This window comes from Adiantum capillus-veneris, chromosome 11, assembly GCF_014529385.1.
Source record: "Adiantum capillus-veneris isolate H3 chromosome 11, ASM1452938v2, whole genome shotgun sequence".
Taxonomy (NCBI): domain Eukaryota; kingdom Viridiplantae; phylum Streptophyta; class Polypodiopsida; order Polypodiales; family Pteridaceae; genus Adiantum; species Adiantum capillus-veneris.
Window position 1 is genome coordinate 50,140,337 of NC_140941.1, and position 13,350 is coordinate 50,153,686.

A 13,350-nucleotide genomic window follows, 5' to 3' on the forward strand; every position below is an offset into this window, starting at 1 on the left:
CAGACAATGGTGGTCTAGCCTATGAGCCAATGGTGAAGCTCCACGAACATGGAAGGCTTTAAGAGCTTCCATTATGAAGCAATTTTTGGCCACCGATGCCAAAGACAAAGTACTCACCGAATGGCGAAGCTTAAAGCTCTCTCTCAATGAATCCATCCACAAATATGTAGACAAGTTTTGGGACCTACAACTCAAAGCCACTATCTTCAAAAGGTTGGATTTTGGAGATCAAAAGCAACAATTTTGTGCGGGCTTAACCGAAGAAATGGCGGAGTATGTCAACTCCCAAAGACCACGTACCATATCGGCGGTAGTACACCACACTATGGTCGCCTCTCAAATCAATTTCCAAATGGGGGCAAAAAGAAATAATAAGCCCCCGAAAAACAAGGGTTCCAATGAGCCTAAGGGGAAGGACAATGTCCAAAAGTCTCCTAAGGGCAACTCCAACAAAGCTAAAGAGAAGGGAGTTTACAAAGGTAAGAATAAACTCTCTCCTGAAGAGCTTGAGCGTTATTGTAAGGATAACCGGTGTTTCAAGTGCGGCGAACAAGGGCATGCGTACCGTGCTTGTCCCCAAAAGAACAACCGCCAAGATATTCCTAGAGCTTCCTTGGTTGAAATCCAAGAGGAGGAGACTCACCAAACTCACCACAAAGGATCTCCTCTATGCCATGCTTGGGGAAAGGTAAGAGAACATGATGCTTTTATTCTCTTTGACCCTGGTTCTACTGACAATTTTATATCTATAGAGTTGGCCACCAAGCTAAGAATACAATCTTACGAGATGGGAGATGTCCTACCCACAGACACTGCCTTCAAGGGGCAAGAAGCTTCAGTCACTCCCTTAATTGGGAAATTGAGGCTTCATGTCCAAGGCTATGTGGACAAAGAGGACTTCTTTATCTCTCCTCTCAAGCATGAGGATGTAATCCTAGGGGCACCATGGTTTGACCGCCTAGCTGCCGATGTTAAATTTCCTGAAAGGAGAATCTCCTTTAAGTTCAGGGAAAAAGACATGTATATAGATGCTAAGGAAATGGGTAACACCATCTCCATTGTACATACACCAGCTTTCAATAAGTCAATAAAGAGCTCTATTTCTGTGTACATGAATTTTGTTAAAGATTCTCAAAATGAACCTAATGCTTTAACAAAAGAAAATAAAAGAAACCAAAAGGAATTAGAGTTATCCAATTTTCTCAAGGGGTTTCAAGATGTTTTTATTGACTACATCCCTTGTGAGCTACCTCCTAAACGAGCTAATGATGACCATGCAATTGAACTTCTTCCAGGAAGTTCACCGCCTAATAAGCCTCCTTATAGAGTTTCTCAAGCTCAACAAGAGGAGATTATGCGGCAAGTGCATGAGTTAGTTGAGAAGGGTATGGTTAGGCCAAGCTCATCTCCATTTTGCTCACCTGTGCTATTAGTGCAAAAGAAAGATGGCACATATCGTATGTGTGTCGACTATAGAGCACTAAATAGGATCACTATCAAGAATAGGTTTCCCGTTCCACGGGTAGAAGACCTATTTGATACGCTACAAGGATCGACCTACTTCAGTAGGATTGACCTAAAAAGTGGCTATCATCAAATAAGGATAGTTGATCAAGACATTGTAAAGACTGCATTTCGTACTACATTTGGTCTTTACAAATACATTGTCATGCCTTTTGGCTTGACCAATGCACCAGCCACATTCAACCGCTTGATGGAGAAGCTGTTCAGGCCTCATCGAACCTTCACTGGAGTGTTCTTTGATGATATTATCATCTACTCTAATTCATTGGAGGAACACAAGCAACACCTCCAGGTAATATTTCAAGTTTTAAGAGAGAATAAACTTTACGTTAATCGAAAGAAAAGTGAATTTTTCTTACAAGAGATTCAGTATTTAGGTCACATTATCTCTCAAGATGGCATCCAAATGGATCCATCCAAGTTAGAGGTAATAAAAGGATGGCCTAAACCAAGGAATCTTCATGAACTAAGAAGCTTCATAGGTATGTGTGCATACTATAGACGCTTCATAGAAAAGTTCTCACAAATTGCGGGACCATTACATGACCTAACAAAGAAAAGCGTTAGGTATACATGGTCTGCTAAGGAGAAAAATGCTTTCGAAAAGCTTATCTCTCAACCTGTGCTTACACTACCGGATCTCTCAAAACCATTTGAGGTCCAATGTGATGCCTGTGGTGATTGCCTTGGAGCTATTTTTCTACAAGAAGGGCACGCCATAGGCTATGAGAGTCGAAGGCTCGACCCTGTTGAGCAAGCTCTAGGCATATACGAAAAGGAACTCCTTGCAGTTCTACATGCCTTAGACTCGTGGAAGCACTATTTATTGGGGACTCCTTTCATTCTGCGAATGGATCACCAAAGTCTTAAGTACTTCATGATGCAGACCAAGCTCTCTGACAAACAAATGAGGTGGGCAAATTTCCTTTCGCAATTTCATTTTCATATTGCTCACATTGCTGGCAAGCATAATCAAGTAGCTGATGCACTCTCAAGACGGCCGAGAGTGAATGCGGTTTCCATAGCAAATCACCATGATCTATCTTCAATGATAGATGAGTATGCTATTGATCCTGATTTTATAGATGTGCTTTCAGCCCTTGCATTAGGGAAGAAAGAAGAACCATTTACTTTACAAGATGGTTATCTTCTCTATGGCAATAGACTATGCGTTACTAACTCCCTGCGTGAGAAAGTAATGTATGAATCTCATGCTCCCCCATATGTGGGGCATAGAGGGATTCAGTCTACTTTAAAGGGAATTGAAACATATTTCTATTGGCCTACCATGAAAGTGAACATACAAGAGTATGTTTCCAAATGTGTGGTATGCCAAAAGACAAAATTTGATAGAGGGAAGCAACCTGGATTTCTTCAACCCTTGCCAATCCCTAATTCACCATGGGAGAGCATATCCATGGATTTTATCTTTGGATTGCCTAAGTCTATCCATGGGAATACGGGAATATGGACGATAGTAGACAGGTTCAGTAAACAAGCTCATTTTATACCTGTTAAAAAGACTATCAAAGCCCATCAAATGGAAACCCTCTTCATTTCACAAATTTTCAAATACCATGGCTTGCCAATGTCCATAGTGTCGGATAGAGATCCTAGAATGACCAGTAATTTCTGGAAGGGTCTCTTTGAGAATTTAGGAACAAGGCTAAACTTCTCTTCGGCCTATCATCCACAAACTGATGGCCAAAGTGAAATAGCTAACCTAACCATTCTCGATCTACTAAAAGCCTATGTAACGGAAGTAGATCAAAGATCCCAATGGGAGAAGTACTTACCCTTAGTGGAGTATGCTTACAATAACACTGTACATACTTCCACGGGAAAAGCACCTTTTGAGGTAATTGAGGGAAGATCAAAAAGTCCCTTGCTACTTAAGGTACATGGGAAGATCTTCGCTGCAGATGAGTATAGCCGAGACCTACAAGAATCTTTTCAAAAGATTAAGGATGCTATCTCTATCTCACAACAAAGGCAAAAGGCTGCTGCTGACAAGCACAGAAGAGCCCAAGCCTTTAAAGAAAACGATTGGGTCTTGTTTAAGTTTCCCAAGGCTCGATTGAGGCACACGACGGGCAAGAATCCTACGGGTCACGAAAAGTACTATGCTAAACTAGCAAAAAGGTACTATGGTCCCTTTCAGATTCTTAGGCCAATCAATGAGATGGCCTATCAACTCAAGTTTCCCAATCATTGGCTCATACACAATGCTTTTCATGTGAGCCTATTAAAGCCTTACAAAGGAGAGCCACCTCAAGAACCAACTATTGAAGACCCACCGGAGATCGAGGACCAAGAAGAGGTGCTGCAGCCCGAGTCCATTCTCCGACATGAAGACAAGGTACTAAGAGGCGGTAAGACTATCCGACGATATCTTATTAAGTTTAAGAATTATCCTTTTGAAGATGCTAGATGGATGCAAGGCATACAATTAAAGGATAACCTAAACCTTGTCAATGCTTACAATGCTTCCCAAGAGTAAGCAAATGTACAAAATGTTAAAAATGAACAAAATTTTTGTCTTATAAGACTCTCTTTTTCTTTATTTGTGCACAAAAATGAACTAGTATGCATGCTTAGATCAAGTTTGCGGAGACGACGTCTCCCAAACACCAAGTAGAGCTTGTCACTCTACTATGGAAGATTGATAGGACTAATGTGCAGACATGCTTGCGGCAGCCTCAGGCTCTCACACGCCAAATGGACTAGTCATCCATTGTGGAATGATGTCGTAGGGTAACATAGGGATCCTCTACCCGCTAAGAAAAGGACTCATGAACATGCTTTATCTTCTCTACACCATAGTCGAGGATGACTATGATTTCAAGAGATAGGTAATGTCATAACAATCAATATCTTATTCTCCTAAATGATTTTCTCATATTAAACTGATCATTTAATGTGGGGAAGGCTAGGGGAGAAAAAGCTAGAATATTGGTTAAGCTAGCTGACCGGCCACAGTAGGGATCGAAAGGAGGGAAAATAGGGATCCAAAGCGTGGGGGGGGGCATCTGCAAAAGAGCCATGTGCAACAATGGGCTAAAAAGACCCTAAGGTTCAGCCCATTAAGACTTCCAAAATGCTAAGGTTCCAAAATTCAAAGGTTGTGTCCAAAGGTCAACCCTAGGGAAAATTGGATGCTTTGTGTGTGCCCTAAAAGTCTTTGCACATTCCTACATGGGAGGGGGCGAGCCCTAAAGGTAGGGGATGAAAGAGAAATCCACACACACACACACACACACACAGGCTCCCTTTACACAAAGGGAATGAGGGACACATGTCAGCTCCCTAGGCCAGATGCCCACAAGGTGTGCCCAATTCCTATTGGAAGACCCTTGAAGTGGACCAATGAGAATTAAGCTAGAGTAAATCTAGTTAAATTAATTTAAAAACATTTAATAAAAGAAACCAATGAGAATTAAGTCTCCTAGAAGACTATTGGGCAGTCTCCCAAGGGGACCAATGAGCATTCAGGAGCCCAATGGCTTGCCTGATTCCTATTGGCCAGGAGGGCAAAGGGGTTCAATGAGAGTTTAGTTTAATTATTTAATTACCTAAAGCTCTCACCAAAGGGGAAAGGGGGACACATGTCAGAAGGCTATCACTTATGCTGCTTAACACCCATTGGCTTGACTTGGGGAGGTCCAATGAGGCAAAAACCAGACCAATTTAGCAGGAAGGGCTCGCCCAAGAGAGAGAGGGGGCTGATTTTTGCTTGGCATTGACACACCCACACTCACACTTGTCCATGTGGGAGGAAAGAATACTCTATCTCCTCCCAAGCTTTAATGGAGAGCTCATCACCTACTCCAAGCTTGTGAGATAGAAGCCTACATCAACACTCTCTTGGCATGTGGATGCAAATCCAACCAAGAGCCAAGCTTCCATGCATGCTCATCTTCTCTACCAAGCTAAGCTATGATAATATGACTGATTATGTGAGGAGATGTACATCTTTCTCGTAAGATACTCCTTCTTCCTCTCAATCTACTCTCATACGCTGCTAGCTCTCACCATCTTCGAAGGTGTGTGAGGTATTGGGTGTGAGAACGGGGATAATTCAAGTTGTGTTTGATTAAGTGTTTTGCTTAGTGCATGAAGCTTCCATCTTCATTGCACTAGCTAGTCTTGAAGGAACACAAAGAATTGTATTGTACAATGTCTCTCTTGATGGGAGAAACCATAATACAAAGCTTTTTGGAGGGGGGACCGGCTCCATGAAAATCCGGTCCTCAACTGTTGTCAATAGCTTAATTTCTCTCTCTTTTGAAAGTATTGTCGATGCTATCTAACTAGGTGTTATGCTTTTTGTTGCTCTCTCCACCCAAGCACTCTTGTAATTCTCATTAGGAATCTATTCTAATGAAGTGCCCACTATGTTAATGCTAATTTCCGCTACACATAAGTTATTAGGCCATTAAATGTTACATGTAGCCCCCGGGGCCTCATACCCTATCTACACTAGCAGCCGGCCCCTTGGGCCTGGTCCTTGACCACCGGGGATTGTGCCCTTGGCATGACAAGCCTATGAAGAGGCATGAGACCGGGAGGACGCTCATAGACCTTAGTCTTAGAACATACATTCTTGAGATTGACAAGGATACTATTTCCACCATCTAAAAAGGGAAGTCTTATCTCATGAGGAGGATTTCTAACCATTTTACAACAAAAAGATTTTAACTTTAATAACACACTTAGCATCTTCCATGAGATTTTTTTCTTAATGGAGGATGTATAATGGAAAGGTAAGAGTATATAAGATCCTAAAGGGTGGGGACTAGCTAATAATAGTGAATATAAGGGTACCATAACAAAATTGATAGTTACCCCAATCCTTAATAAAAAGTGAAAGAAGTCAACATGCTAATAATTATAGGGGACACTTTTTAAAGAAGGCATTAAGATGGGGCTTTTGATGTTGTCATATTGGAGGGGAGATAAACCACTATCCTAGATCACACGATCAAGCATGCTTTTATGCTTTCCAAATCAAATGTAGAGATTCTAGATACAAACTTATGCCCCCACAATCAACTAGCTATGATATCATATTAGATTAAGAACATTAGATTGATGTAGATAAGATCAATAGCACGAACACATAGACTAGAGAGGAGATGAGAGAATCTACACAAGAGGGCTTAAATTCTAGCCCCCAAAGTGCACCAAAATTGTATATTTGAGAGTATTTTATTGAAGTAAGTACTTGTGACAATTTGAGGCCCCTCTTCACAAGAATGTCATTCTCGACACATTTTTACCAGAGCTGCTTCCCATGAGCATTATTCTAGACTAACTTATCCTAGCCTTAGGCTACGTAAAACAAATTTATTAGGTGGTGACAAAAATGACAACTTTAGCAAAAATGTAAGATGACTTCTTTAATATCAATCTAGAATTAAATTATCCACATGTTAGCTAAACGACCAACAACAAGAATAACAATCAAGTATAAACAACTTCAACTATCCACAAACTTACAGGATGATGCTAAATCACACCAACATGATTTTTTGAAAGCCGTCCCAAGTGAATCACTTAAGAGGGTAGAGAAAATCATAACATTACTTTCACTAGCGATAACAGTTGTCCTTAGTTGCTCATAGGACAAATCAACTAGCTAGTGAATTATGAAAGGTGGAGAGAAGGCTAGGAAAATGTTGAAAGAATTTCTCTTGTATGTAGTAGGCATCTTCTCTTTAGGCAGACATTTAAATGTAAAGAGATACCTGTTTTAAAATTTGCCAATGCAACTAGGGTTAGTTTCGTGATCCACCATACTGCCAGGTACTTATTCTTGGTAAATAAGTAATGGTGGTTCATCATATAAAAGTGGATGAGATGGTGGGAGTCGTTAAATGGTCTCAATAGACTAACGTGAAAGGAGTTGTGTATGTGCTCATAAGAAGGAAAATCAATTCAAAATGAAACACTATTGGTGCCATGTGAGATGAGAAATGGTCCATAAATTCCAACCCTCAACAAGTTTAACAAATGCATTAGTATCAAAGTTTTGAAGCCTATGCTTTTCAATTCTCATCGTAGCATAATCTCCTCCTTTGGAAACTATTTTTTTCTTTGTAGTGGTTGTCTGCATGCTTGATGTATTCTAACATTTAAAGATCTAGTAACTTGTGTATAGCAGAAAATAACATAGACATAATGAGCATTTCATTAACAAGAATTTCCTAATGAGCATAGCAAGAGTGCTTGGATGGAGAGAGAGCAACAAACGCATAACACCTAGTTAGATAGGCATGAAAAATACTTCAAAAAGAGAGAGAAATTAGGCTATTGAAAACAATTGAGGACCGGATGTACATGGAGCCGGCGGTCCCCCCTCCAAAAGGCTTTGTATTATAAGTTTCCCCCATCAAGGAAGACATTTTACAATACAATACTTTGTGTTCCCTAAATACCTTGTTGGTGCAATAAATATGGAAGCTTCAAGCTAAGCCCCAAGGTTACACTTGAAAACACAACATCATTTCCCTCACGGTCTCAGACCCAAGACCTCACACACCTTCGAAGATGGTGAGAGTTAGCGGGGTATGAGAGTAGATCTAGAGGAAGAAGGAGTATTCTTACGAGAAAGAAGTATGTCTGCTCACATAATCACTCTAAATAGGTTAGCATAGCTTAGAAATTAGCATGGTAGAGGAGGTGAGCATCCATTGAAGCTTGGCTCTTGGCTGGATTTGCATCACAAAGCCAAGAGTAGCTGGTGTAGGCCTCCCTTCTCACAAGCTTGGAGTAGATGATGAGCTTTCCATTAAATCTTGAGAAGGATATAGTCTTCTTTACTTCACACGTGAGATTGTGTGAGTGTGTGTGTGATAATGCCTTGCAAAAATTACCCCCCTCTCTCTCTTGGTCGACCCCTCTTGCTATTTCTCATATTGGCATCCTATTGGCCCCCGCAAAGCTTAGCCAATGATAATTAAGAAGCATAAGTGATAGCATTGTGTCCCCCTTTTCCCTTTTGTGAGAACTTTAGATATTTAAATAATACAATTAAACTCTCATTAGGCCTCTTAGTCTTCTGGCCAATATGAATCAGACAAGCCATTGGGCTACTGAATGCTCATTGGATCCCTTGGGAGATTATCCAATAGTATTCTAGAGAGATTAATTTCTATGGTTCATTTATCAAGTGTTTTTAAATGAATTAAACTTATTTTACTCTAGCCTAATTCTCATTGGTCCACCTCTATTGCCATGCAATAGGATTTGAATGCATCTTGGGGGCAACTGGGCTAGGGAGCTGACATGTGTCCACTATACCCTTTGTGTAAAGGGAGCTTGGAAGAGTGTGTATATGTGTTTCTCTTCATCCGCTACTAATATGGCTCGCCCCCTCCTAGATAGGGATGTGGGAAGACTTTGGAGTCTTCCCATAAGCATCCAATTTACCCTAAGGCTTGACCATTGGACGTTACCTTTGAATTTTGGAACCTTAGTATTTTGGAAGTCTTAATGGGATGAATCTTAGGGTCTTTGAAGCTCATTGATGCACATTTCGCTTTTGCAGATGGCCCCCCCTTTGGATCCCTATTTTCCCTCCTTTCGATCCCTACTGTGTGACCGGTCTGCCATCCTAATCAATATTCTAGCTTTTTCTCCTTTGGTACTTCCCCATATTAAATGATTAGTTTAACATGAGAAAATTATTTAAGAGAATTAGATACTAGGTATTATGACATTAACTCTCTCTTGAAATCATAGTCTTCGTCGACTATAAGGTAGAGAAGATAAAGCCTAGTCATTAGTCCTTTTTCTAGAGGGTAGAGGATCCCTATTTTACCCTACGACATTGTTCCAGAATGGATGACTAATCTATTTGGTGCTTGAGAACCAAAGTTTCTGCAGACATGTCGCCACATTAGTCCTATCAATTTTCCATAGTAGAGTGACAAGCTCTACTTGGTTTTTGAAGACATCGTCTCTGCAAACTTGATCCTAGGCATGCATACTTCTTAACATTTGTGCACAATAAAGAAAAAGAGAGTCCTATAAGGAAAAAAATTTGTTCATTTAAACTTTTTTACAATTGCTTACTCTAGGGAAGCATTGTAAGCATTGGCAAGGTTAAGGTTATCCTTGAATTGTATGCCTTGCATCCATCTAGCATCTTCAAAAGGATATTTCTTAAACTTAATAAGATACCATCTGACAATCTTACCTCCTCTCAATACCTTATCTTCATGTCGGAGAATGGACTCGGGCTACAACACCTCTTCTTGGTCCTGGATCTTCGGTGGGTCTTCAATAGTTGGTTCTTGAGGTGGCTCTCCTTTGTAAGGCTTTATTAGGCTCACACGGAAAGAATTATGTATGAGCCAATGACTGGGCTACTTGATTTGATAGGCCATCTCATTGATTGGTCTAAGAATCTAGAAGGGACCATAGTACCTTTTTGCTAATTTAGCATAGTACTTTTGGTGTCCCGTAGGATTCTTGCCCGTTGTATTCCTTAATCGAGCCTTGGAAAATTTAAGTAAGACCCGATCATTTTGTTTAAAGGCTTGAGGTCTTTTGTGCTTATCAACAACAGCCTTTTTCCTTTTCTATGAGATAGAGATAGCATCCTTAATCAATTGGAAAGATTCTTGTAGGTCTCGGCTATACTCATCTGCAGCAAAGATCTTCCCGTGTACCTTAAGTAGAAGGGAACTTTTTGATCTTCCCTCAATTACTTCAGAAGGTTCTTTTGGTGGAGGTATATATAGTGTTATTGTAGGCATTCTCCACTAATGATAAGTACTTCTCCCATTGGGACCTTTGATCTACTTTATCTACTTCAGTTACGTAGGCTTTTCGTAGATCAAGAATTTTTAGGTTAGCTATTTCACTTTGGCCATCCGTTTGAGGGTGATAGGCCAAAGAGAAATTTGGACTTGTCGCTAAATTCTCTAAGAGACCCTTCCAGAAATTACTAGTCATTCTAGGATCTCTATCCGACACTATGGACATTTGCAAGCCATGGTACTTGAAGATTTGTGATATGAAGAGGGTTGCCATTTGATGGGCTTGATCTTTATGACAGGTATAAAAAGAGCTTGTTTACTGAATTTGTCTACTATCATCCATATTCCCATATTTCCATGGATAGACTTAGGCAATCCAAAGATAAAATCCATGGATATGCTCTCCCATGGTGAATTAAGGATTGGCAAAGGTTGAAACAATCCAGGTTTCTTCCCTCTATCAAACTTCGTCTTTTGGCATACCACACATTTAGAAACATACTCTTGTATGTTTGGTTTTATTGCAGGCCAATAGAAATACATTTCTATCCCTTTTAGGGTAGCCTGAATCCCTCTATGCCTCGCATAAGGAGGAGCATGAGATTCATACATTATTTTCTCACATAGTGAGTTAGTAACTCATAGTCTATTGCCATAGAGAAGATAACCATCTTGTAAGAAAATGGTTCCTCTTTCTTCCCTAGTGCAAGGGCTAAAATAACATCTCTAAAATCGGGATCAATAGCGTACTCATCTATCATAGAAGATAGATCACTGTGAGTTGCTATGGAAACCGCATTCACTCTCGGCCATCTTGAGAGTGCATCTTCTACTTGATTATGCTTGCCAACAATGTGAGCAATATGAAAATGAATTTGCAAAAGGAAATTTTCCCACCTCATTTGTTTGTTGGAGAGCTTGGTCTGCGTCATGAAGTACTTAAGGCTTTGGTGATCTGTCCGCAGAATGAAAGGAGTCCCCAATAAATAGTGCTTCCACAAATCTAAGGCATCTCTAACTGCAAGGAGTTCCTTTTCATATATGCCTAGAGCTTGCTCACTAGGGTCGAGCCTTCAACTTTCATAGGCTATGGCATGCCCTTCTTGGAGCAAAATAGCTCCAAGGCAATCACCACAAGCGTCATATTGGACCTCAAATGACTTTGAGAGATCCGACACTGTAAGCACAGATTGAGAGATAAGATTTTCTTACTACAAGAGGTACTTAACATTAGCGACGCTCGTAGTGAGATGCTCAAAATGTGAAAAACCATCGCGTCTCTATGAGCGTCGCTAAGTTACAAGTAACTTAGCGACGCTGACAGCGACGCTGTTAGGGGTAAAAAAATAACCGAGAGCGCCCAAAAACTCAGAGTTTTCGGCGCGTGCTCAAGCAAGCAAGGTAATGCGCACTCTCCCTCTCTCTCTCTTTCTTCTCCACACACACACACACACACACACACACACACGATGAGAGGAAGGAGATCCAGGTATGCTCCTTCCCTCTCCTCACTCTCATGTTCCCTTCCCCTCTTTCTCTCTCCCTCTTTCTCTCTCCCTCTCTCTCTCTCTCACACACACATACACACACACATTGTGTTTTTGAGAGAGAGAGAGAGAGAGAGAGAGAGAGAGAGAGAGAGAGAGAGAGAGAGAGAGAGAGAGAGAGAGAGAGAGCACACACACATGCATAAACAAAGAATGCACACACACATTGAGAGAGGAAGAGAGAGAGAGAGCATGCATAAACCAAAAACGCACACACACATGCATAAACAAAGAATGCACACACACACTGAGAGGAAAAGAGAGAGAGATAAAGAGAAAGATATAAAACACACACACACACACACACACACACACAGAGAGAGAGAGAGAGAGAGAGAGAGAGAGAGAGAGAGAGAAGAAGAAGAAGAAGATAGTCTTAACATCGTAGGAAACTATTCCAAGAGACCTTAAAGATCTAGTCGATAGGAGTTGAACTCAAGACCTGTTATTCATGAGGGAGATGGCATAACCAATCTCACACTTGGGTGATAGAAAAGTTATACCATCTTTCTCCTTTTATTGGCGTGCACACACACACACCCGAGAAGAAGAGAGTTTAATTTAACGTCGTAGGAAACTAATTCAAGAGACCTAAAGATCTAGCCGACGAGGAGTTGAACGCAAACCTGTTATTCAAGAGGGAAATGGCATAACCAATCTACCACACTTGGGTGATAGAAAGGTTATACCATTTTTCTCTTTTTATTGGCACACATACACCCACACACACATACATGAGAAGAAGAGAGTTTTAATGTTGTAGGAAACTATCCCAAAAGGCGTTAAAGATTAGGTTAGACGTAGACTTACATTAAATTAGATTTAGGTTTATTTAAGTTAAATTAGATTAGACTTAAGTTTCTTTTTAGTTAGATTTATGTTTGATTAGATTTAGGTTTATTTACGTTAGATTTAGATTTACGTTATATTAGATTAGATTTAGGATTATTTAGGTCTATTTACATTAGATTTAGATTTACGTTATATTAGATCAGATTTATGTTTATTTACGTTATTTACTTGTTATTGAAGAGGGAAATGGCATAACCGATCTACCACACTTGGGTGATAGAAAGGTTTTACCATTTTCCTCTTTTTATCGTTTAAGATAAGATTAGATTTAGATTTACGTTAGATTAGATTTAGGTTTATTTAAGTTAGATTAGATTAGATTTCGGTTTATTCTAAGTACACCAAAGGATTATACTGCCTACGAGTTTGAGAGTGGCCGATGTCTCGGCCACTGCGTCGGAGATGCTTAGGAGTGACTCGAACACTGCCTCGGGGTCACCTAGAGGCCTAGATGATGAGCATTCATCAGACAGGGTTGCTATAGTTCACGGGAGGGACATGCCAAAGTGATATGCCTACCTCATCAATCGTATGTCCGATGAGACCATTATGACCCCTGAGGGGAAGCAAGTGATGGGCCGCATACAACTGTTGTGTAAACAAGTTTTTTGACACACTGTAGTCTGTCATGGTCTCTTGGAGGGATCAGGATAAAGCCTCTA